Below are 25,376 nucleotides of genomic sequence, written 5' to 3'. Positions count from 1 at the left end.
TCGTTGCTTAATATCATATGCAATGTAATTTAAATTCAACAAATGGATGGTCTCTTTACAGATGGTCCAAAATAAAGTGTGACCAAATGTAAAAGTATGTTTTTAGTTCTTGAGCCTCCTATAAATTATAAATATATATATATATATATATATATATATATATATATATATATATATATATATATATATATATATATATATATATATATATTCCCGAATAATATACAAACATAAAATACAAAATACATACACCATTGCTAGTATAATCTTGAAATTTACTTTTCTTTTTTAAATCACAAACATTAAGATTGTACCATTTTTACTTTAATTTTTGAGGTTTTTGTTATTTAGATTGCACCTTGCTTATAACAAACTTCATCTTCATCTTCCTCATCACTCCACATGTGAAATATTTTCATCTGCTATGCATTCAAGAATTTCAAGATCTGTATATTCTGCATATAAAATTGTTTCAACAATGAATTAGTATGTCAATATAGTTATATATATATAGGTTCAATCAGCATTACTGGAGATTTCAGATTCTGTACCCATGATACATTCTAATGAACAGAAAAAAATCCTGATCTAAAGCTTGCGGTGTTACAAAAGATTTTAAACTTTAACTAGAAGCTGCAATCACTATTTTTTACATATAGAATATTGGCAAACATATCAATAAATCTGAATAACAATATTGTAAATGTGGCTTACGTCTGTGTCTGGGGTGAAATGATGCCATGCTGCTTTTTAGTGTAGTGGATTTTTATTACAACATGCCGAACCTAACCACCATTTGATTGGATGACAATTGTCCATTCCCATGGACTTCAGGCTTTAAATTTGATGAAATGCTCAGGAACCACATGGGCTGACATGTGATGTCCATTGTAATGAAGACAGGGTCCATAAGGGGTTAATAAAAATAAGCAACCTTTTTCTATACAAAAAAGAGAAAAAGGAAACATGATTATTGTTATTTTAAAATAGCAAATATTATCCACCGATCAGCCATGATATTGGTACACCAACCATTGTTTATTAATATATTAATAACATTGTAGTTATACATAATAGTAATTCATTCACTTATTTTCTTTTCAGCTTAGTCCCTTTATTAATCCGTGGTCACCACAGCGGAATGAACCGCAAACTTATTCAGCATATGTTTTACGCAGCTGATGTTCTTTCAGCTCCAACCCAGCACTTGGAAACATCCATACACACTCATTCACACTTATACACTACAGACAATTTAGCTTATCCAATTCATATAGCACATGTCTTTGGACTGTAGAGGAAACCAGAGCACCCAGACGAAACTCACACAAACATGCAAACTCCACTTAGAAATGCCAACTGACCCAGCTGTGGCTTAAACCAGCAACCCACTTGCTGTAAGTCAATCGTGCTACCCACTGCGCCACCGTGACACCAATAATAGTAACGAATGTGCCCAAATAACATTATTTACACATTATCAGTCATGCATTAACAAGTTAAATCATGGTCAATTTTCAAAGCATAGTTTATTTTATGTTAGGCTGGGTTTATAGATATCATTATTTCAAAATGTCATAAACTAAAATTAGCAGTAACAACTTTATTAACAATTATTTGTGGCTTAAACCTTTTTTGTTTAGCCAAATAAGTCTGTTATGAAATGTTAGTATATTATTCACCTTTGGTTGCCTTATAAGTTTGTGTTATAGGCCTGTCATGAATAAGTCTGTAACAGAAAATAAAATAGTAAAGTATGTTCTACAACAACAGAAGAAATCCTAAGTGTTTTTCAAACAAATATGTGGCATCTTATAATAATAAACACTTACCTGGTTATTTTAGTTACTGTTAAATGGTTTTGGGGTTCCGTTTTTTAGTTTGCTACCAAAGCATACAGTAGGCCATGGGTTTGATTTACAACCATAACCTTAACAACCATATGAATAAACACATTTTACTTTATATCTCTTTTTAAACTATTGGGGCTTAAGATTGTGTGTGTTCTTGTAATGTCATTCTGCAGCCAAGAAACTGTCATTGAGATGAATGGGAATGCTAGAAGATGGCCAGACATTTCATGTACATAAATCAGCTGGTCTGTTCTCCGGCCTATCAGATGGGCTGTTGAGCAAACAATCCATTTGCTGTAGCAGCTGCAGTCATCCATGTCCACCTAGCAACACCTGTTTGCATTAAGCACAGAACAAGTTAGACTTTGAACCAGGAAAAGCAGCAAGATTTAGTCACGATGCATGTTTTATATTATTAAAGTGTCCTATTTATCCTCCATGCAGTATGTATCAAAATGTCTCAAAGATCAAAGTATGCAATAAATACTGTTGTTTTCTTCCAAAAGAAAGATTTTGAATTGTAAAAATTAGTCATTAGTAATGCAAAGTAGCAAGGTACGGTAAGGTATAGTAAAGTAAGGTTTGTTGTCACACCCTGTATTTTTGTCCACATGAAGTCCACATGAACCTGAGAGTTCTCAGTATGTTGATGTATTTCCAACTGAAACAGAATATTTAGTAGGGGGCGGAGCTTTCTTTTGTACATCATTCTCTTGTAGCCAACTAATTGTCAGAGGGGTGTGGTTAAGAATATTGTGACTAAAGCTGTCAAACTGGCATCAACAGAGAAGTACCGCCCCTCCATTCAGTTATTTTTTTTTCGGCTTAGTCCCTTTATTAATCAGGGGTCGCCACAGCTAAATGAACCGCCAACTTATCCAGCACATTTTTTACGCATCGGATGCCCTTCCAGCTGCAACCCACACACTCTTGCACATACTCATACACTACAGTCATTTTAGCTAATTCAATTAACCTATAGCGAATGTCTTTGGAGTTGTGTGGCAAACCAGAGCACCTGGAGGAAACCCACACCAACACGGGCAGAACATGTAAACGCCACACAGAAGCGTGAACTGACCCAGCCAGGGCTTGAACCATCGACCTTCTTGCTGTAAGGTGATTGTGCCACTGCGCTGCCCATCCGCCCCTCCAAACGGAAAAAAAATAATAATAAAAATAACACAAAAATTTCACATGGATTTAAATATATATTGTCAACATGTTGAGCAAATGCTCTTCTGTCCTGTGAAAGCAAATCCAATACTTATACGGCAAAACCAACATCATCGTTTTTGTTTGTATCACTGTGCCGGAGCAATAGAGAGAGAGAGAGAGTTGTGACAACTCCATTGGCACCAATAGAACGTTGGTTGCAACATAGGCTCATTCTGAAAACGTAGCCTTACATTTCTGGAGATGGCGAATTATGTAGCCAGAAGTACGTATGGCTGCATTTAATCTTTTAACCAAATGCTACGGGGCGGTATGACGGCGTTCCCTTTCTCGCTTACAAGCTGACCGCTTACTGCTTACCTCAGGTCGGCTTTTACACTGTTACCAGTTTGTCCGGTAGCTTGACATGTACATCGGCAGACTTGAGCCACAGAGCAGAGTTGACCGCGATGATGGGGTTCGATTCCGGTGAAGAACGGTTCCAGAAAACAGATAAGACAAAAACAAAAACCGAAAAATAAAACAAACAAGTAAATAACAGGGTGAGAATGTGGTAAAATCTAAAAATGTGGTAAAAATTGCACGAGGGCTTTTCTTTTTCCGAATTGCTTTTAAAAACACTGTCAGTTGCGTTTGGGGAAGTGGGTGGTTGCTGGTTGATCGATGCTTTTTAAAACACTATTGGTTGGGTTTAGGGAAGGGGAAGGGTGGGTCAGTTGATAGGTTAGTCAGTCAGTCGACAGCGGCCTCTGGTGGATTTATGTGAGAACAGCAGGCGCGAATGGCACTTGCGAGGTTTGACTTTGAGGTCTGAAAAAGCATACACAGCAGCCTCTGGTGGATTCGTGATAACAAAAACTGGCAAAAAATGTAGCTCCTGGGATGTATTTTGCTTCCTCCAGAAACATAGGGGTACGTAATCAGAATGAGCCTGCGTTGCTTTTTTCAACAGCAATGGCAGCTCATGGCGCCTCTCACAAGTTCCTGGAAGTTAGCACTTACAGCTGAGTTACTGCTGATGAAGGCTGATTTTGCACTTTCGAAAGATACAAAGCTTCTAAAAATAAGATTTTCTATGTTTTAAAGTTCATTCATTTTCTTTTTGGCTAAGTCCCTTTATTAGTCTGGGGTCGCCACAGCGCAATGAACCTCCAACTTATACAGCGTATGTTTTACATAGCAGACGCACATCTAGCTGCAACCCATCACTGTGAAATATCCATGCACTCTCATTCACACACATACACTATGGACAATTTAGCTTACCCAATAAACCTATACCACATGTTTTATGGAGGAAACGGAACACCCAGAGGAAATCCACGTGAATACATGGAAACTCCAGCCGAGGCGCGAACCAACAACCTTCTTGCTGTGAGGCGATTGTGCTACCCTTGATACCCTGTTTTAACGTTATTTAACATTATTTGAATTAACTGCAAAGCAATTCCTGGAACTATTTGAGTCTACATGAATGACAACTGAACATTTTGTACTGCCATTGTTGCAACTCTCTGTCTCTCTATGGCTCTGGACTGTGCTAAAGAAGCCTCCTGAACTGAAATTTAGATAAGGCAATGAGTGATTTGTTTCCATTCAATCACAGCAGACTGAGACATCCGACCAATCAGAGCAGAGCAGGCTTGTACAGAGAACAAACTCTTGAAACTAACTGCTTTAGACATGAAAAAGCTGCTGCAGCATTGTGGATTATGATAATATCAAAGTGTTTTTTGACTTTGACTATGGATGGCTGCGTCTAAAGCAAAATTAGGACCTAAACAAGAGCTATTTAAAAATGGGTTGGACCATTAAACAGAAAAAAGACCTTCCTAAAAATTACCACCCCCCAAAAAATATTTAATTATCCTCAAGTGGTTCCAAACCTTTATAAGCTGAACATTTGTTAATATTGACTTCCATAGTAGGAAAAACAAATACTGAGTAAGTCGATAGTTACAATAAAATATACTATTTTGTGTTCAAACAGAAGAAAGGTTTGAAAAAAGTAAAGAGTATGACAGAATTTAGATTTTTTGAGTGAAATATACCTTTAAACTCAATGATTTCTTCAGCATCATTACTCAGTCATACAAAATGCTATTTTTTAAATTCTAAGTAGAGTTAAAAAGGCTTCACTGATCAAACATGTACACACACTTAAATGCAAACAAACACGTCAAATGTGGAAAAACCGGATTAGCCAATTGGGATAATCTTTCACATCTGATTACCGCCATCGCATCTGAGCTGTCACCATAACAGCTGGAAGTTGTCATTAAGAGACGTGCTAACATGTAATGGTGTATGAACAATAAGCAGAGTGGGCTAAAATCACGGCTTGTGGAGGGGGATGGTTTAAGACAGCAGGAAATGAAAGGTCTGATGGAGAAGTGGACGCTCTGAATCAGGCCAGAAGACGTCATGGAGGACGTGATGGCAGTGCAAACAGTGTGTAAGAGTGTTTATTCTGCTGCGGATGTAAGTAAGTTCAATATTAATTGGCATCTGAAATAAAAGAGCAATGGATTTTGTTCTCCACCTGACATATCAGTAAGAAAGGGTTTGTGTCAATCAAAATTTAAAGGTACCTGTTATGCCACTTTTTATATAAATGCCACTGGTTTATATAAATGAAGACTCATGTCCTCAGAATGTGTATATGACGTTTTTGCTCAAAATACATCATTAATTATTTATTACGCCATGCCAGCCTGATCTCACAAGAAAACGTAAGTATTTTACTTTTTGCCAGTTTAGTGGCTAATTCGTACGAATTCGTACGAGTTCAGTCGTACGAAATGGTACGATTTTAAAAAGGAGGCGTGGCACCTGACCCCACCCCTAACCCCAACCGTCATTGGGGGATGAGCAAATCGTACTAAATTGTACGAATTAGATCGTATGAATTCATACGAATTAGCCACTAAATGAAAAAGTTACGAATTGCCGTGAGATTGTGTTGGCCATGCTGCAGATGCCTGTTTGAGAGTGTATGGAAAAATGTGCTGCTTTTATTTGTGTCTCTTTAAATGCAAATGAGCTGCTGCATGCTCTCCACCCTTTTCCAAAAGAAGGTGAAGCCTTTGGTTTTACCACTCAGCTACTGCCAAAGCAGAACATCGGTTTATATAAAACACATTTTGTATCCCAGTGACTCAACGTTAAAGATTGAGTCTTTAACTTTAAGCCTTTATTAAGCAATGGTTTAGATCAGGGGTGTCAAACTCAATTCCTGGAGGGTCGAAGCCCTGCACAGTTTAGTTCCAACCCTGCTCCAACACACTTACCTGTAGGTTTCAAACAAGCCTGAAGGACTCAATTAGTTTGATCAGGTGTGTTTAATTAGGGTTGGAACAAAACTGTGCAGAGCTGCGGCCCTTTTGGAACTGAGTTTGACACCTATGATTTAGATCATTTTATTTAAAACTTTTTTTTTTATAAATTCATCGACTCTGGGGTGATTTTGAGTATTAATTTGGCCATGACATTCTCTGTGTCGTTTCAGTAAATGGAATTATTTTTGATGACAAATCTTATTTTGACATATATATTTTGGATTTTTTTTTTTTAAATTTAACAATACACTCTGTGCACATTGACTACCCTTTCGTTATGTTGGGGGCAGTTTTTGCCCCATTTACTTCCATTATAATGAAATCTTTTGATTGCAAAGGCATTACACCATATAATTATGCTTTCTCTGTTGTTGGTGTTTTTTTACTGGAAGGTAAAATTTCAGAATGTTTTTTATTATGTAAAAAAATATTAATTATGATATGTTTTACAATATTCTTTTTTATTGATGTTTCAAGAGACGGAGGTGTTTTCTGCTTTTTTACATGAAGTATAGTAAAATAAAAAATATTTATTAATGTGTAACGCACAAGGGGGGGGGGGGGGGGGTGTTGGTAGCACTAATAGCTCCTTTGTATAATTAGCACTTCCTGTGTGTATTGCCTCTTCTTGTTGCCTCCTAAATTGTGGACAAAGAGATGTGCTAAATGACGAAATGCAAATGAAACATCCAATCGAGAAATTAATTCAAGCCAATGACAAAGTTAATCATCAAACTTAACTCATAGTTTAATGTCATCTAGCTGCTATTGCAAATGTATTATTCAGTTACATATTAAAACACAATAATGAAATAAATGTATAAAAACTACACTACCTGACAAATTTCTATCTAAATTTTAGGAACAACAAATAACAACTTGTCTTCTAGTTGATCATTTGGTATGAGTGGCTTTTATGAAAGGCAAAGGCCTTTAGATTATGCTCATTTTACCAACATAAAATATGATCAAGCCTTGATTTTGAATTATTTAATTATGACAGTAAGGTCTGACTTTGTTTATACAAAAGTCTTGTCAATTAACAGAAATAATGTACAGTATAGAATATAAAGTCATGGTGCAGTGGAAAAATAATGCATATTGTGTATGACTCCCATGAGGAAGGACTGCATCCACACATCTCTGCAATGACTTAAATAACTTATTAATAAAGTTATCTTGAATGGCAAAGAAAGTGTTCTTGCAGGACTCCCAGAGTTCATCAAGATTCTTTAAATTCATCTTTAATGCCTTCTCCTCCATCTTACCCCAGACATGCTCAACAATGTTTATTTCTGGTGACTGAGCTGGCCAATCCTGGAGCACTTTGACCTTCTTTGCTTTCAGGAACTTTGATGAGGAGACTGAAGTATGAGAAGGAGCGCTATCCTGCTGAAGAATTTGCCCTCTCCTGTGGTTTATAATGTAATGGGCAGCACAAATGTCTTGATTCTCAGGCTGTTGATGTAGCCATCTACTCTGCAGATCTCTCGCACAACCTCATACTGAATGTAACCCCAAACCATGAATTTTCCTTCACCAAACTTGACTGATTTCTATGAGACTCCTGGGTCCATGTGGGTTCCAATAGGTCTTCTGCAGTATTTGTGATGATTGGGATGCAGTTCAACAGATGATTCATCAGAAAATCTACCTTCTGCTACTTTTTAATAATTAACTTGTAGTCAAGTTATTATTAGTTGCTATTAGAACTGGGATCGACAATTAGACTTTTGCCAGGTAGTGTGCAGACTAACTTAAATAAGAATAATAATAAACAAATAAATTTGAGCAATAATTAAAATAAAGATAACAGACAAGTATCTCATTATTTATATCTTAAAATGCTGTGCCCACAATTACAAAACCACAGTGTCGCATTTCACTCACATTGTCTTCAATAATGGTTATTTTGTAAGGCTGAAACACTGATGTAACCACTAACCATATGAAACGGCTCATAAACCTGCAGTCGTGTGAGTCAGTGCTGCTCTGACTCAGATCAGGTACTCTAATCTTGGATTTCTTTTCTCCCTCACATGCATGCGCATAGTTTCTTCCTTATCGCTTACTCTCGTCCTCAAACTGTGTCGTTTGTCAAGGATGTGGAGTTGTCATGGAAACCTTTCTCTCTGTCGCTATCTCTTTTCCTCCATCTTGCTGTCAGCGCTCGGTGTCATATCAGTGACACCAATACTGCGGGAAATTCATCTGATCATAAAACAACAAGCAACAGTGACCAGCCCATTTATTGCACAGCATGGATATCAGCTCTGCATAAAACATAAAGGGGAAACATTCCGCGTCACTTACCAATATGGACACTTTAATGTCTGTACAGAAGTGTACTAGTGTGTTGCCATAAATAGCAGTGAGTAAATATCCATATTCCCCCACTGTTGGCATTTCTTTAAAAGTCTGGCAAGGCCTGTGCGTGTAATTAGGTTTGCGTTTTGTAGACTGGGAGTTTCTACAGAGAGTTGGGAGCTCTCAAAGATGGATCTGCTTGTTTCCATAGAAGATAATGACTAAAGGAGCCAATTAAAAAGATGTCCGTGTGCATAGAAAGAGTAAGGCAATAGAGAAATCAGAGTCATTGAAAAATGATTTGGGTTGGGACAACATGAAGGAATTAAGTTATTACTAGTTAGTTAAGTTATTAGTAAAATTATTAGTTTTTTACAAATTTAAGTGGATTGAACATAAAACAATTAAGTTGTTCTGAAAAAACTTCAAGAATTTTGTAGTATCAGCTTATAATAAATAAGTAGTTCGAACAACCAGCTAACTTATTTTTTTTAGTGTAATAAAATATTAAAAATACATAAATTAAATAGGTTTTTAAATCAAATATTTTCTATTTAAATAACTAAATATAAGTCTGTTTGGGTAAGAATGTCGGTAAAAAACGTATTAAAAAATGCTAATAAGCTAGAGTAAAACTTAAAATACTCTGAACATTATAAGCTTATGATACTGTCACTGAATTGAACAGAGGCTTACAGGAGAATGAAGAACAAAAGAAATAAAAATGGTTCTGCGGATGAAAAAAAATGCTTCGAAAATTCTCTATAACTGAGTGTAAAAATTATTTATAAATAAATATTAATTTATTTATTTATTGACTTATTATTAAACATTTTTGCATTTAATCAGGGACGGGTTTATATTTATTTTTAACAAATAATTTTAATTAATTTAAAGTTTATCCAATTAAATTTTTGTATTTTAGTAAACATTTTAATTTATTTATTCAAATACTAGTTAAGGGCATAACGGTGGGGCAGTGGGTAGCGCTGTTGTCTCACAGCAAGAAGGTTGCTGGTTCAGGTGGGTTTCCCTTCAGGTGCTCTGGTTTCCCTCACAAGTCCAAAGACATGCACTATAGGTGAATTTAAGCTAAATTTCCTATGTGTGTGAATGAGTGTGTATGGGTGTTTCCCAGTGTTGGGTTGTGGCTCGAAGGGCATTCGCTGCATAAAATATGTACTGGATAAGTTGGTGCTTTATTCCGCTGAGGTGACCCCTGATTTATAAAGGGACTAAGCCAAAAAGAAAATGAACATTAAGTTTATTTCATTTATTATTTAATGTGGTGTCACAGTGGCGCTGTGGTTGGCATGATTGCCTCACAGCAAGAAGATTGCTGGTTCGAGTCTCTGCTGGGTCAGTTGGCATTTCTGTGTGTTTGCATGTTCTCCCATGTGTTTGCGTGGGTTTCCTCCAGCTGGATACGTTGGTGGTTCATTCCGCTGTGGCGACCCCTGATTAATAAAGGGACTAAGCTGATACGAAAACTAATGTATGAATGAGTTATTTAATGTTTCTTTATTTAGTTTCTATTATACTAATTAATGTGTGTTAATACACTGTAAAAAGCAGAGTTCCATACCACTCATTTATGTTTTCCCAACACAAATCAATTAAGTTAACTTAACAAATTTAAGTTTGGACTGAACATAAAACAATTAAGTTGCCCCCAAAAATACTAAGAATTGTGTTATTTCAGCTCATTTTAAACAAGTAGCTTGAACAAGCAGGGAAAATAGCTCATTTGAGTGCTCTGTAAAAAAGTCTGGGTTGTACACAAGAGATTTGTGTTGAGACAACATGAAGGAATTAAGTTAACTTTTAATTTTTGACTAAATTAAGTGGATTAAACATAAAACAATTAAGTTGTCCCAATAAAAACTCAAGAGTTGTGTTGTTTCAGCTTATTTTAAATAAGTAGTTTGAACAAGCACCAAACATTTTTTGAGAGTGTATTGTGATATAATTTTTAGATAATTTATTTTAATCCTTTTTTATATTTAGGAATTGGTGAAGCAAAATTAACCTGTGGCAAATTTTTGCAACCTATATTTCTCAAATAATAGGTATAATTATTATTACATTTAAGATATTTGTATTGAAAAACTCTAATAAGCAAGAGCAAACTTGAACATATTCTGAATAGTATAAGCCATTATATGCTGTCATTGAATTGAAGAGAGGCGCACAGGAGAAAGAGAAGAATGCCACATTCTTTTAAAGAACAAAAGAACCAAAAATGGCTTTTCTATGACATCACTGATAGAAAAAATAACAAAAAACATTTCACCTTCACTTTTAAGGGTGCACCAAAAAATTCTCATTTCCTCTCAGAAAGAAATCATGCTTTGGACTATAGTTCCTCTTATCTGCTGTGCTGACAGAATGACAGAAGGTCACCTGAACATCTGAGATATCTCTATAACTCACACCATCACACAGCTCCGTTAACCCAAAGGCTAATTGCTCCCGCAGCCAAAAACGGACATCCGTGAGCCCGTCTCGTCTCTCAACGTCATTCATGACCTTTCAAAACATGGAGAGAATAAAGTGACACTCTTTCCATGATGAGTGTGACAGAGACAAAGTGGGGAAAAATGTCTACATAAACTTTAATATATATTTGTATACATTTTAGCCATTGCTGTAGCTTTGCTGGAATTTACCTAGTTAATCTGCCTTTTATAAACACAACACATTGGATATCTTTAATCTAACTTTTAACTTGTAATTCTTTTTTGACATTATATTTAAGTGACAGAGACTCCATCAAATGGATAAAACAAATGGTAAAGTCCCATGAGCAAATGGTTTCTTTCTGAAACTGTAACTTAAAGAGATAGTTCCCCCAAAAATGAAAACTCATGTCATCATTCACTCACCTTTTACTTTGTTAAACACAAAGGAAGATATTTTGAAGAATGCTGAAAACCTGTAACCATTGACTTCCATAGTATTTGTTTTTCCTACAATGGAAGTCAATGGTTACAGGTTTTCAGCTTTCTTCAGAATGACTTTTGGAGAGTAAATAGTGAACCAATTTTCGTTTTTGGGTGAACTATCCTTTAATTTGACAACCTTTGTTTCTGCTATTGCTTTAAAATACAGCAAACACTTGAAAACAGATACACCAACAAATCTGTATTATTACTTATTATTGTTATGATTACCAGCGATCTGTGCAGATTGCTGGAATAAACTATTATTCATTCACTCTACTACTTGTTCTGCAGGTATGAACTACAGATCCCACCATCTACCACACACACACACACCAGTTCCAGTTCTCTCCCTGGTTAAACACACAGCTGATACTTGTAAGGAGTAATGACTACGACTATGTACCTCATTTTGACATACAATAGTCTTGTAGACTGTAAAGCTGCGGTCACACTGGACTTTTCATCCCATAGACTTCCATTCATACGCACACTAATGCAGCAGACGAAACACAGAAGGCTGTTATCTATCATGCACAATGTTATCAGCTATACTAATAGACTACAGATCTGTTTTTACATTACTGTGACCTTTAGGTTTAGGGGTGGGGTAGGGGTCAGACGTTAATAAAATATGCCCTTCTAGCCGCAACCCATCTCTGGGAAACATCCACACACACACACACATTCACACACACACTCATACACTACAGACAATTTAGCCTACCCAATTCACCTGTACCGCATGTCTTTGGACTGTGGGGGAAACCGGAGCACCCGGAGGAAACCCATGAGAATGCAGGGAGAACATGCAAACTCCACACAGAAACGCCAACTAAGCCGAGGATCGAACCAGCGACCCAGTGATCTTCTTGCTGTGAGGCGACAGCACTACCTACAGCGCCACTGCTTCGCCCAGGTTAATTATTTGCAATTTTCTATAAAAATATAAACAGCCAGTATTATTTCACAGTGACTTCAAGACAGTTTTTGTCTATTAAAAAGTATTTTATTAGTTGAGAAGACATTTAAAGTGATAGATTACCCCCCACAATTTGAAGTTTGAGATTTTCTGCTATTCATTAACTTCCATAGTTTTTGTTTTTCCTACTATGAATGTCAATGGCTAGCGGTTCCCAGCATTCTTCAAAATATCTTTTTTTTGTGTGTTGAACAGAAGTTAGATCATAAAAGTTTGAGGTTTGCCTTTATAAGTGATGTAAATGTGTCTGATAAAGAAATGCCCAACATGAGGAAACACTTGTTCATTTAATTGTTTTTTTAGTAAATCAATAAAACCAGCCACAGGCGTGGACACACAACAAACAGTTGATTTCATGAACTAGAGGTCAATAGATGCTACAGCGGTGCCTTGAGAACTGAATGAATTGAAGCTTTTTATAAACCATTGTGTCCCTTCTGTCTTATCAGAGGTGGAGAACCTTCATCCACACACACACAGATAAAGACAAACACTCATCCAAATGGCAAAGCGTCGGCCACTATTGCCTTTTGTGTGTCTAAATGTTATCGGTGTCACACGGCGTCTGCAATTATCGAGCGTTCAGAGGTTTCCTGCAAACATGAGGGCTTCATGGACGCTTACTTTATTGCAGATCTCAGTATTGCGGATGGGCTTCACTATTTGAGGGTTTTCTGTGAGAAATGAGTCACTATTGCTGCCTTCCTGGCTGATTACATTATAGACTGCTGGGAAATGAAAACCAATAGAGGGAGGATGTAAATAAAAAAGGTGGCAGAAGTGGCCGTTACTTTATGACGACGCAGCCTGCCTCCTGCAAACAACGCTAAATCGTTTGACAGATGGTTTAATGGTCTCTTTGTAGAAATGATCTCTACAGAAAGAAAAAATCTTTCTGTGGCAATTATTTATATTACTACTTTCTTGAAAAGTAATGTTTGAATTAAGTATACATATAAAGAGGCTGTATGAAATTAGTCATTTTTTATTTATACATTTTTGAGTATTTTTTAAAATTCAATTAATGAAAACAACATAAAAAGTAAATTGAAAGCGAATTTATTTATGACAATAACCTGCAAAAAAAATAAAAAATAAATAAATACACACACACACACACACACACACACACACACACACACACACACACACACACACACACACACACACACACACACACACATATATATATACACTGTAAACGATTTCTTGTTAAATTAACAGTAAGTTACTGGCAACAATTATCCAGTAGCTGCTGTATTTCATAAAACAGTAACATTACTGTAATACTAATTACATTAGTATTACATTTACTGTAAAATGTAATACATCATTTTACTGTTGTTGATTTTTACTGTAACACCAATTACAGTAGTGATACACATACTGCAAAACTGAAAACAGTATTTTATTGTACATTTTTACCATGAAGAACTACGGTATTTTAACGTTACTTTCATTATTACTGTATAGTATTTTACAGTTATTAAATGTTATTTTATTTTATTTAATAGTGCTACTTTATAATGGGTAAAAAAAAGTTCAAAAATTGCACAAGTGTTATTTTAACTGTTCAAGAAATACAAGAAAAATAAAGAAACTGAAACTTTAACTTCACAATAAAGGTTTATTGTGTAAACCATGCTAAAACAGTAGCAATTATTCAATATAACAAAGCAACAGAACCCTAATAAACAATTGATCATTAAAACCAGTCAACAATTAATGCATCAAAAATTATTACAATTTTAAAAACAGGTGAAAATACTGCTACAAGACAGGAAATGATGAAGGTCAAATGATGTGGAAAGGGACAGTGAAAAAGGGCAGCAGCACTTCTGATGATCCTGCAAAAATGACAAGCAAAATCAATCACTAAAGTAAAAACTGATCATCCCTCAAACCATTTAATTCATTCAGAAACGAAACACTGCACTGTTGTTTTTATATATATATATATATATATAAATATATATAACAGTTATAATATATATAACAGTTTTTTTTAATTGTTTTTGTTGGTGAAATACAGTTTGTTGTCAATTCGAAATTACACTAACGTTAATGGGGAAAAGATCAGCGGGCATTGTTCTTGAAGATCGCTAGTCAGGTGTCCACACAGGTGTGTAAAAAATAAAGTCTCATCTTAACTTAATGTCCGACTCTGTATAGCTCGAATATCTGATTCCATGATCACACTACTAGTGCTTCCACGGATTTAAGAGGGGTAAACACAGTTCATTCTCACTTTAAGAGGCTACATATTTAAAATTAAATAAATAAAAATAATCTAATTTAACGTGACTAATGTTAATTAAATACTTTTAGGCTTTTAACACGTATAAATCCACTTCTAACTTACAGATAAGATTGCGTTAGAGAACATAAAAGCTGTGGGTGATTTTTTAAAATAATACTAATGATGAGTTACTGATATTTGGTTTGCATAAAACAAAGTAATCACTAAGCATTCATTTTTGGCAAAATCTGCAGAGAGGCTCAGCGACACGAGGAAATGTGTTAAAGTTGAGTAGAGAACTTAAGAGCAGTCTAGCCTACTTCATGAAATGTTTGTGGTAATATTCTGCTGTCAATTCGTATTACTGTATTTTAATATGCAGCAGTGATGGCATGTCAGCGAGACAAATAAACATTTTATCGAGTCATTTCATACAATTTATTTATTTATTTATTTTTTTATACAAACTCTCTAGTGACATTTCCTCAAACTAAATCATCATGACGTTACTGTGCACAGCATCAGTAAAACGTTGAGAATAATTTAAATACTTAATTTTTTAAAACAGTCACTGCTGATTAGAAACTAACATTAAAGCTAAGCTTACAGAAATCCTGTATGCATGACAATATAAAGATGTATTACTCACTGATCTCGAAGCACTTCCAGGTCATCAGAGATGTAGACAGGACAGAATGTGTGCTATCAAATGAGCTCTTGTGCAGCCTTTGTTGGACATCCAGGTAGTATGTTCACCCACACTGTAAGAAACAAAAACAGAAACAATTTATTAAAATGTGAGGGATAGTAAACATGTTTGGTCTACAGAGAGAAGAAAATGTTTACTTTAAGCATTGATCCTAATGAATCTATTCCAGAATTACATTTAACCTTATCACGGAAACAGCATTTTTGAGCTTTTAGACCAGGGGTGCTCAACCTTGTTTGCTTTAAATTAGAATTAAAACAATAAATCTCTATGTCAAATAAAATACTTCAGATCTAAATAAAGCAGGTGCTTTTACCTAAAGGTTCCTTCCCTCCAGTTAGTTTGGCTGCAAATCCCTCCACATCTGTGCTTTATTCGGTTCTTGTCTTAAGAGTAACTGGTGTCACATTCCAGGTTCATCACAATCTGGGCTAGAAAGACAATATGGCAAAAGACAAGACATATAAAAATAAGTCTCAGAATAAAATATTTAAAAGGATAGTTTACTTTTTTGCCACCATTACTCCATGTGTTTTAAATCCGTTTAAATTTCTGTTAAACACTAAAGCAGATATTTTGAAGAATGTTAGTAACCAGTAACTATTGACATCCATATTTGAACCAAATTTCTTTAAAAATACGAGTTTGTGTTCAACGGAACAAATTAAATGTATAACTATTTTGAAACAAGTGGAGGATGCCAAAGATGCTATTATTTTCATTTTGGGGTGAACTGTCCCTTCAATTCAAGTGTCAAGCAATAGTCATAAAAACTGATGTGTCGCTTGAGGAAAACTAAATCAAGTACTTTCTTTGAACAAGCAGAATCATTATGCCATTGTATTCAGTGATTCTCTTTTACATTTTCCCACTATAAAACGATAGCTTCACCATGCAATCTATGTTAACACAAAAATGAATAGCATAAAATAACATATTGAACTAAAATTACAGTTTCCAGGCTGTTTGAAAAAAAAAAAAAAACACATACGCCCAGTAAAATTGCTAATAAACACAAAGACAACAGTTATAGAAAAAAATGTTTGTCTAATATTTACTCAGCAATTGGTAGGCAAATAGCATAGCCGTGGCTGTTTTAACACCAGATTTTTTTATCTTAGGGACTGCTGGAAGAAGAAAAAGAGGTTGTACATGAAACTCCTTACAACAAATCTGTGAACAACTTGACATTTAAAAATCTAATCAAAATGAGGAAGACATCAACATTACCTTGAATAATCAAGTGAGGAGAGATTGGTAGCATCAGTTTTTCAACATCAATTACTGTAGCTGAAAAACAGATAAATATAATAAGAGTAAAATAAGACTTAACATTAATTAATCTAAATCTATGGTACAACCATACCAATCTGAATGGGGTTAAAATACATTTGTACACAAATCATTCCCTGACCCCATCAATTTCTCTAAGATTAGGATGGATATATATATATATATATATATATATATATATATATATATATATATATATATATATATATATAGTGATGATGACTTTGGCTTATATCTGTGTACTCAGAACGTACACTCACTTCAGGTACACCTGAACACCAAAAATTAAATGTACAGTTAATGACACACTATACATCAAGCTCATTAACATTATTGAGAAATAGACAATTAATATGTATTTTGTTAATATTAACGTTAGCTTAAAATAATTCAACTGCATTTAATTTTCAGCTCCATTTAATAAAACAGTTAAGACTCATTTCATTATGAGTTTAGTTTAAATAACTAACTTACAGTTGAAAAATTTAACCATAATGATAGCTTAGTCATAATGACTATGTGAAGACCAGAGCTTACCTTAACGGTAAACGTTTAACTTTTCATGGTGACTTCGCCTTCATCTCAGTGTTGTGCTGAAATAGAGAATTCATTAATGCCGTTACAATAAGTTAAAGTTATGTTTTTTCAGGTAACTTAACGTATGGTCAAAAACTCACTCAAGATAAACTCACTGTATCTAATACCTCGCAAACACTACAATGACCGCCTGGCGTTTGTTATTTCTTGTTTAAAATACCGTTTGTTAACGGATAGCGTCACATACGAACCTACAACTAATGTCACTTGGTTAATTCTTTTAAATTACACACACAATACACAGAAATACTTATAAAACAACCCTTCAACGGACAGAATTTGACTTTAAAACACTTACCGAGGATGAATTCGCTGGATGAAAGACGACAGGTGAATTTCAAATTAGGAGAGCCGTTGCCTGCATGTCGAGTCGTGTCCGTTCGGTTCTATGAATCGGCTCCTTAGTGAACAGTAAAGAATCGAATCCGCCTAAAACCGATTCCTTTTTGTATATGATTCATTACTATTTCGTTATACTGCTTGGCCACACGCATTTATACACTAATTATACACTAATTGCATATTGCTGAATGTGCTTGTGAACACGTGTGATCAAATAATTCCCGAGCAAACGGTTCAATTCGGTTCAATACGATTCAGAGTTGCTCGAGTGCTGAACCGAACCAGTGCAAACGTGATATTGATTACAATATAGTAACATTGTTTTTTATTCACTTTACCAGCGAAATTATTACATATATCTGACCTTGACAATAAGAATAAAGTTCGTTTGAAGTGTTTTGAGAATTATATATAAATATTTTTTTTTTCTCCCAGAATTCATTTCACATCTACAAGCAAATGGTAATGGCGGATGAGAAAGCCCAGCTAATATTATAAATATTGCGTTTAATATGTCACGAAATGAAATTTTAACAGTGTTTCATGCGAGAATGTAGTTCTTACAAACTCAAATCTGTGGTTTATTTATTGATATCATGCGTAAATTTTAAGCGTGCTTTGCCGATAGCGGAGATTCTGACCTCCAGGGTGTCCATCATCACTCATGTATCCGGCGAAACGAGGTTATAATCGGCTAGACATGTGCGACTTGCCCCGGTCTTAGATGGCTCTATAATGAATGTGTTATAAAATTTAGTTTTAACCGTTTTTCATGCGGGAATGTAGTTGTTTTTAACTCAAGTCTGTGGTTTATTTATAGAGATGGTGGTTATTTTAAAATATTGTTTTGAAAATGCGGAGATATGTGACCTCCATGGTGATGACGGGTGCCCTAACCTCATGAATCCGTTTAAAGCAGGCTGGTCATTATGACATTTAAGCTGACTTTGGTTTCATGATGAATCAATTACTTTTGTTCCAGTTTACGTTTTGGTTAAGCACAAAGTTATGTTGATTAAAAATGATTTAATATTTTCATGTTAACCTTATAAAATTAAGGTGCAGTACACCCAAAAATGGAAAACCAGGGGACAGTTTTATGCACCGAACAGTCTGAAGAAACTGGTTATTTTATTTTTCTTCACAAAATACTTTGTCAAAAAATAAAATAAACATAATAATAATAATATAAAGTGTGTGTAGAGTTTTTCATGGTCATTTGCAGTACTGTATTTAGATGCACAGTAACTGATTTTTTCCCAAAATTCATTGTAAAATCTGCAGTAGCATACTGTTAATCATGTTCACAGTATGGAAATGTTGAGAATACATTATCATGCTGTGAAAACAGCAATATATACAGTAACACACTGTACACAGCTTATACAGTAAACAACTGTTGAGAAATGCAGTATAATACCGTGAAAACAACAGAAATCGTTTACAGTGTATATATAAAACTGAACCGCATGGATAGTGTGCCACCTGCTGGAATTGCATGGTAAAGTGTTTATTTTCTGGCATACATTTGGAATTAGCATTCAATTTATTTCAAGTTTATTTGTGTGGCGTTTTTCACAATATTTATTCTTCCAAAGCAGTTTTACAAAAAGGTGCCCATTGTTACTACATTACAGTCCAAATAAAACAAGTTAAGAAGTTATGTATAGGTTGGATAGTATATAAACAGCAGGCAGTTATAAAGAATAGTGTCCTTTCAAAAAGGTGATGTCTATGTGTATAATTATATATTCCTAAATAATATGGTCTTCCTAGAGCGAAAGGCCCAGCCTAAAATTTAAAAGGCATCTATAGCTTGTATTCATTCATACAATTGTATTGCTTGAAAAGAATATATTTCTAAGTCTAAAATATTATTTGGAAAATAATATCCCCATTTAGTATTAGAGTATTATTATTATTATTCATTCACTTCCATTTCGGCTTAGTCCCTTTATAAATCTGGGGTTGCCACAGTGCAATGAACCGCCAACATATCCAGCATATGTTTACTAGCCAAAATTAAGGTCATTAAGTTCAAATTATTAGGTCAAAATTATTAGCCCCTTTAAGCTATATATGTTTTCACTAGACTACAGAACAAACTATTATGTTTAGAAATGTGTTGACAAAATCTGCTTTCCGTTAAACAGAAATAGGGGAAAAAAATAAACAGGGGGGCTTATAATTCAGGGTGTTAAATAATTCTGATTGCAACTGCTTATATACTTTTAAACTAAATAAGCTTTGGGCTTAATCATACATTTTGTCACAGGAAGTGAACTGAAGTGTGAAAAACAAGAGAAAACTGTCCTATACCTGTGTGAGTCAGCAGCAGTTTTCTCTGGGTGTATACTCTTCAACTAGAGCTCAAGAATGCTGGCAGGAGATCTTACAAGAGCATTTCCTGCAATATCTGCTGCTCCTGCTGGAAAACACAGAACCTCTTTCATGCAGGAGGGGATAATGGTTGGTTTTCTCTTTTCTTTTTTCTTCCGTGCCTAAGGAAAGCAATAACCAGAACAATTCAGACAGATAAGCACTGAAAACATGTTATTCCAAAGGCAATATTCTTACATACAGTAAGTCTGGTTTACACCTAGATTTTTAAAAATTCTTTTTTGTGGAAGTTGAAACACATTTAAACATGAGCATTTACACTACAAAAGCAATCTTACCGAATGAGTTTTTTGTCCTTTCCCTTGGTATTGAATGGATTTAATATCAACTGTATTTTCCCTTATGTGGTTTAAATGCTTTACAAGTTTCCTATTTGTGTTAAACACAAAAGAAGATATTTTGAAAAATGCTGTTCTGTTCAACAAAAGAAATCAACTCAAATATGTTTTAAATAAGTAAAGGGAGTAAAAATGGCACAATATTTCATTTTTGAGTGAACTATCCCTTTAAAATCTACTTTTGCTAACATGCTCACATATGGACAATGCTAAATAGGTAAAAATGGGGTTTTAAATTATAGTTTGTCAATGTTCAACCATTACCAGTGGCAAAATATAAAAAGTACAATGTTGTCTTACCAGGCCTGAATCTAACAAAACCCCAAAGCAGAAACAAACAACAACAAACCAACTGTCCATTGCATTTATATGTAAACTGTACATTTAATACACAATATGTTATCAAAATGTATATCAAAAATGAGCATAAATACAGTACAACTGTCAATAGACCTATAGAAAAGTTGTCAAAAGAGGACAAATGTAATGGATTAAAACACCAGAATGTAAAATCGAATGTAGACAGAATGTAAACAGGGCCTTCGGCTATCTCTAGAAGTGGTTGAAAGAGGACAAATTATGTTTTGGTTGTGATCAGACTAATGAAATTGCATGGTAGACACGATGTTCTCTAGATCAGTTCTCTAGATGTGCTGGTTGCACTGTTAAATGATTCCCACATAGACTGAATATCTGGCACGATTATCTAAGAACCCCTATAATGGTGAAAACCATAATAGAGGTGGTCAAATGTATATTGATTTGATCTATTATTTTAATTATTAATATTAATTTAGATACAAATCAGAGCAAACTATTTCTCACTATTTTAAGGGCTGAACCCAAGCGTTGATTAGGGGGGTTATAAATTAAAACAGTATGTAAAAGTGATTGTTTCTCCCTCAACCTGTCTACGAATCAACCAAAACACAGGTCCTTGTAAACAGGGCCTTCGGCTATCTCTAGAAGTGGTTTAAAGTGGACAAACTCACAATGTTTTGGTTGTGATCAGACTGATAAAACTGCATAGGAGACACTTACGATGTTCTCTAGATCAGTTCTCTAGATCTGCTGGTTTCAGACTGTTGAATGATTCTCACATTGAGTGATTGGTGTGATTATCTAGGAACCCCTGTAATGCTATAAACTGTAATAGGGATGGTCAAATATATATTCATTTGATCTATTATTTTTATTATTAATATTACTTTAGATACAGATAGTGAATGTTTCTCCCACAACTTGTAGACTAATCAACCAAAACACACAGAACAGGTCCTTATAAACAGGGCCTTCGGCTATCTCTAGGAGTGGTTTAAAGGGGACAAACTTACAATGTTTTGGTTGTGATCAGACTGATAAAACTGCATAGTAGACACTTTCAATGTTCTCTCGGTTCTCTAGATCTGCTGGATTCAGACTGTTGAATGATTCTCACATTGATTGATTGGAGTGATTATCTAAGAACCCCTGAACCGTAATAGAGGTGGTCAAATGTATATTGATTTGATCTAATATTTTAATTAATAATATTATTTTAGATACAAATCAGAGCAAACTATTTCTCACTATTTAAAGGGCTGAAGGGGGAGTAAAGCGTTGATTAGGGGGTAATGAATTAAAACAGTAGATGTAAAAGTGAATGTTTCTCCCTCAACCTGTAGACTAATCAACCAAAACACACAGAACAGGTCTTTGTAAACTTCGGCTATCTCTAGAAGTGGTTGAAAGTGGACAAACTCACAATGTTTTGGTTGTAATCAGACTGAAAAAATTGCATAGACACTTACGATGTTCTCTAGATCTGCTGGTTTCAGACTGTTGAATGATTCTCACAGTGATTGATTATTGTGATTATCCAAGAACCCCTATAATAGTATAAACCATAATAGGGGTGGTCAAATGTATAATGACTTGATCTAATATTTTAATTATTAATATAAGATATAAAAGTGAATGTTTCTCCCTCAACCTGTCGACTAATCAACCAAAACACACAAAACAGGTCCTTGTAATCAGTTTCTTCAATTACCTCTTGTTAGATCACATTCTCCACACAAGATCCAGCCCCAGAAACCAGATCTTGTCAGGAAATGTCATTTTCTCCATGTATTTGGACAACAAATCAGCAGAGTTTCCAAACCTGTTAACCAGTATTCGACTAAATTAACATATCAATATAGGAGTTGGCTGTGGATGGAAGCTAGAGAGGAGCAGAAGCAGAAGACGAATTGATGATAATAAAAAAGCAGGGTTTATTGAATAGTCTTAGTTGCATGTGTTTTAATGTGCTCTCAATGATATGCAGCACAAAAATAACAAATGTTATTATACATTAGGCCATATGACCTTGAATTAGATACATGCCCTCATATCTCATATCAGCGGAGAGGAACATTTCATGAAAAACCATCAAAATAAGACTAAACAATGGAAAAAGCACTAAAAGCAGAGCAAGAAATAAGAAATATGAATGAATGAATTAGAAATATGAATCAAATAAATGGATGACTGAATAAATAACTAAGATTTATAATTGATAACCATGAAATAATATAAACCACAAATATAGCAACAAAACATAATAGAATATTGAATTGATTTCATTTAAAGTACACACAGGTTATCACAAGATTCTGCACTCTGGAATTGGTTGAAAATGGACAATCTCAATGTTTTGGTTGTGATAAGGCTGACATAAATGCATCTTAAGCTGTATCCATTTTTCGGTGATTGAGAAAACATTTTCACGCTTTAGGTCTATAATCTGCATAGGTGTCCTTGTTTTAACTGCATTGCGTGCGCAGAATTCCTCAGAATTTCTCCTTTGTGTTTTGTTGAAGAAACAGACATGAGTCATCCTGAGCATTGAGTAAATGACGATAATAGAATGAACTATTGCTTTAAGACAGGGAGGGAGAAAGGAAGCGTTAAAGGAGGTGTGGCACTGTTTGAGTCAGCAGAAACAACATACTGTAGGCAACACATTCAAATCCAGGAATAAAATAATAAAAAACATCCAGTAATGGTAGTTCAAGAAATCCAAAAGATCCAAGAAAACAAATGCTGTTTTAGTAGTAACATGCACACACAACAGGTACACAACAAAGCCTCAAAACTAAAGTAAATTCATAGTGACATTTTGCAAATTGCAAACAGACTTTGATTTAAACCTCCTTAAAGCCTCTGGCACCGACTCTTTAACACTCTGCAGGAGGAGCAAACACAAGCCCACTTCTGGTGAAAACGAAGCTAAAGCTGCGTGCTGTTTTTAAAGTCAGTGATCTTATTCTTCAGACATGCCGCACAAAAAGAGATGTCATGGTCGTAAGAAAAACAAAAAGGAGGTATGGTTTTTCTTATGCAGTTCACACTGGCTTGTAGTATTCTGATAGCTACTGTTCAAATAAGCTAATGTGCAGTTGTGCATAAAATCATTTTTTTTTTTTAAATATTGTTGTTGTTAGTTTAATCTAATAGAATACTGATTCATGCATGTTGAATAATTTATTATTGTTACTTTGAATTTGAAGTTAAGGTTAGTAATGTTCTGACTCTGAACTGATTCCTTAAACTGTTCTCAAGTGTCACAGGATTTAACTATTGTTCTTTGACTTATTGCTCTTTCCTGTACAACAATTCATCTGTAAAAACCTTTAGATAAATTGAAAACCGCAGTAGTCCAGTTTGGAAATTAATGACTCTTTAGTAGACTCTTTGGTGATTCAAACCCTTCAACGCCACTAGTGTGAAATGATTCTCGAACGACTGGTTCTTTTAGGAACCGGTCCTCTTAGTGAATCAAAGTTGTTCTAGCTATGTCCCAGATGGCACATTATACACTTTGCACTTATGCACTATTTACTTATGCACTTACACACTCAACAGCATAGTATATGAATTTAGTGTCGTTCTAAATAAAACACTATTGTTTTTTTACTAAGGGGAAATTTGAACCATTTCCCTGATGATGTTTGACGGTTGCCAAATTAGTGAACCAAATAATACCAAATAATACCTGCCATGAGTATAACCACATTCACTATTGGGAGGTGGTATAATCACTATTGTAGGAGAATTTCTTTCAAAATCCAAAGTAAAGTAATCCAACATGTCTGCCTGAAAGCTCCGCCCCTTCCGCTACCTGAGCAAAGCAGCGATCCATAAGTACGTAAAGTGTCCACCCTTCATTTTAACAGCTGAATAAGTGCATCATCCGGGTAATTAAAGTGCACTTATTCTTTTGAGAGTTTTCAGTGTGAAAGCACTACTTACACTGGCTGTTTCTCAATTCCAAGAACGCAGAGAATGGTCTTGCATTCTTGAAGAGATCGGTCTTGAAAGGTGTCCTCGGAAGAACGAACTCCGGAGACCGCAAGAACAGAGAACGCGTCCTGTGAGAAATGAGATGCTGCGTTGTTCCTGATAGTCACATGACCTTCAAGTGTTTTTAATGGAAAATTATTTAAACATTACAGCATTCATACAGGGATTTATTGTTTTTCCCCTTTTTAAAATATATACTATGCATAAAAACATTATAAATATACGTTGCACAATACAAATAAAATAGATTTTAATACGAATTTCAGCAAATAAACACCCTTAATGTGTTTATTCCTTTATTAAGATGTCCATGGTAATGTTTATATTCACCATCTCATTTAGGGAAACTCCTGAGGTAAATAAGTCATGTCTCTGAACTTTTATTATAAATCTATTTAAAATGCTGCACTTCCCACCTCCAGTCACAATGACTTCTGGGACTTCTAGAGCGAGATCGGTGCCAAGTCTGCATCGGTGTGTCCTCAATATCAAGAACACATCCGGGAAGTTTAACGCATACTCTGTTCTTGCGGT

General features: G+C 34.9%; 1 protein-coding gene and 2 long non-coding RNA genes across 4 annotated transcripts in view; 1 reads left to right on the top strand and 2 right to left on the bottom strand.

The window, feature by feature from the left end:
* Positions 1-333: 333 nt before the first annotated feature.
* LOC147838793 (uncharacterized) lies at positions 334-25,343 on the bottom strand. 2 transcript variants are annotated; one of them, XR_015520080.1, is made up of 4 exons: positions 25,259-25,343; positions 24,792-24,910; positions 20,098-20,279; positions 334-2,186 (listed from the first exon to the last, which is right to left on the bottom strand). It is a non-coding gene; the product is annotated as an uncharacterized LOC147838793 (long non-coding RNA). The 2 variants fall into 2 exon arrangements; XR_015520081.1 differs by lacking the exon at positions 25,259-25,343 and adding an exon at positions 20,457-20,547 and having other exon boundaries at positions 753-2,186; positions 24,792-24,892.
* On the bottom strand, positions 14,206-18,883 carry LOC147838794 (uncharacterized). Its single transcript, XR_015520036.1, has 6 exons — positions 17,735-18,883; positions 17,377-17,432; positions 16,777-16,836; positions 15,863-15,977; positions 15,487-15,598; positions 14,206-14,445 (listed from the first exon to the last, which is right to left on the bottom strand). It is a non-coding gene; the product is annotated as an uncharacterized LOC147838794 (long non-coding RNA).
* Positions 23,790-25,376, top strand: part of cast (calpastatin) — a 92,276-nt gene continuing 90,689 nt past the window's right edge. Inside the window, exon 1 of the mRNA NM_001443375.1 lies at positions 23,790-23,863. The gene's annotated coding sequence lies outside the window, so the exon portion shown is untranslated. The remainder of the gene's footprint in view (positions 23,864-25,376) is intronic.

Source organism: Danio rerio, chromosome 21 (assembly GCF_052040795.2).
Source record: "Danio rerio strain M-AB ecotype USA chromosome 21, GRCz13ab, whole genome shotgun sequence".
Lineage (NCBI taxonomy): Eukaryota > Metazoa > Chordata > Actinopteri > Cypriniformes > Danionidae > Danio > Danio rerio.
The sequence above is the reverse complement of the archived record's forward strand: the minus strand, read 5'-3'. Positions and strand labels throughout refer to the sequence as shown.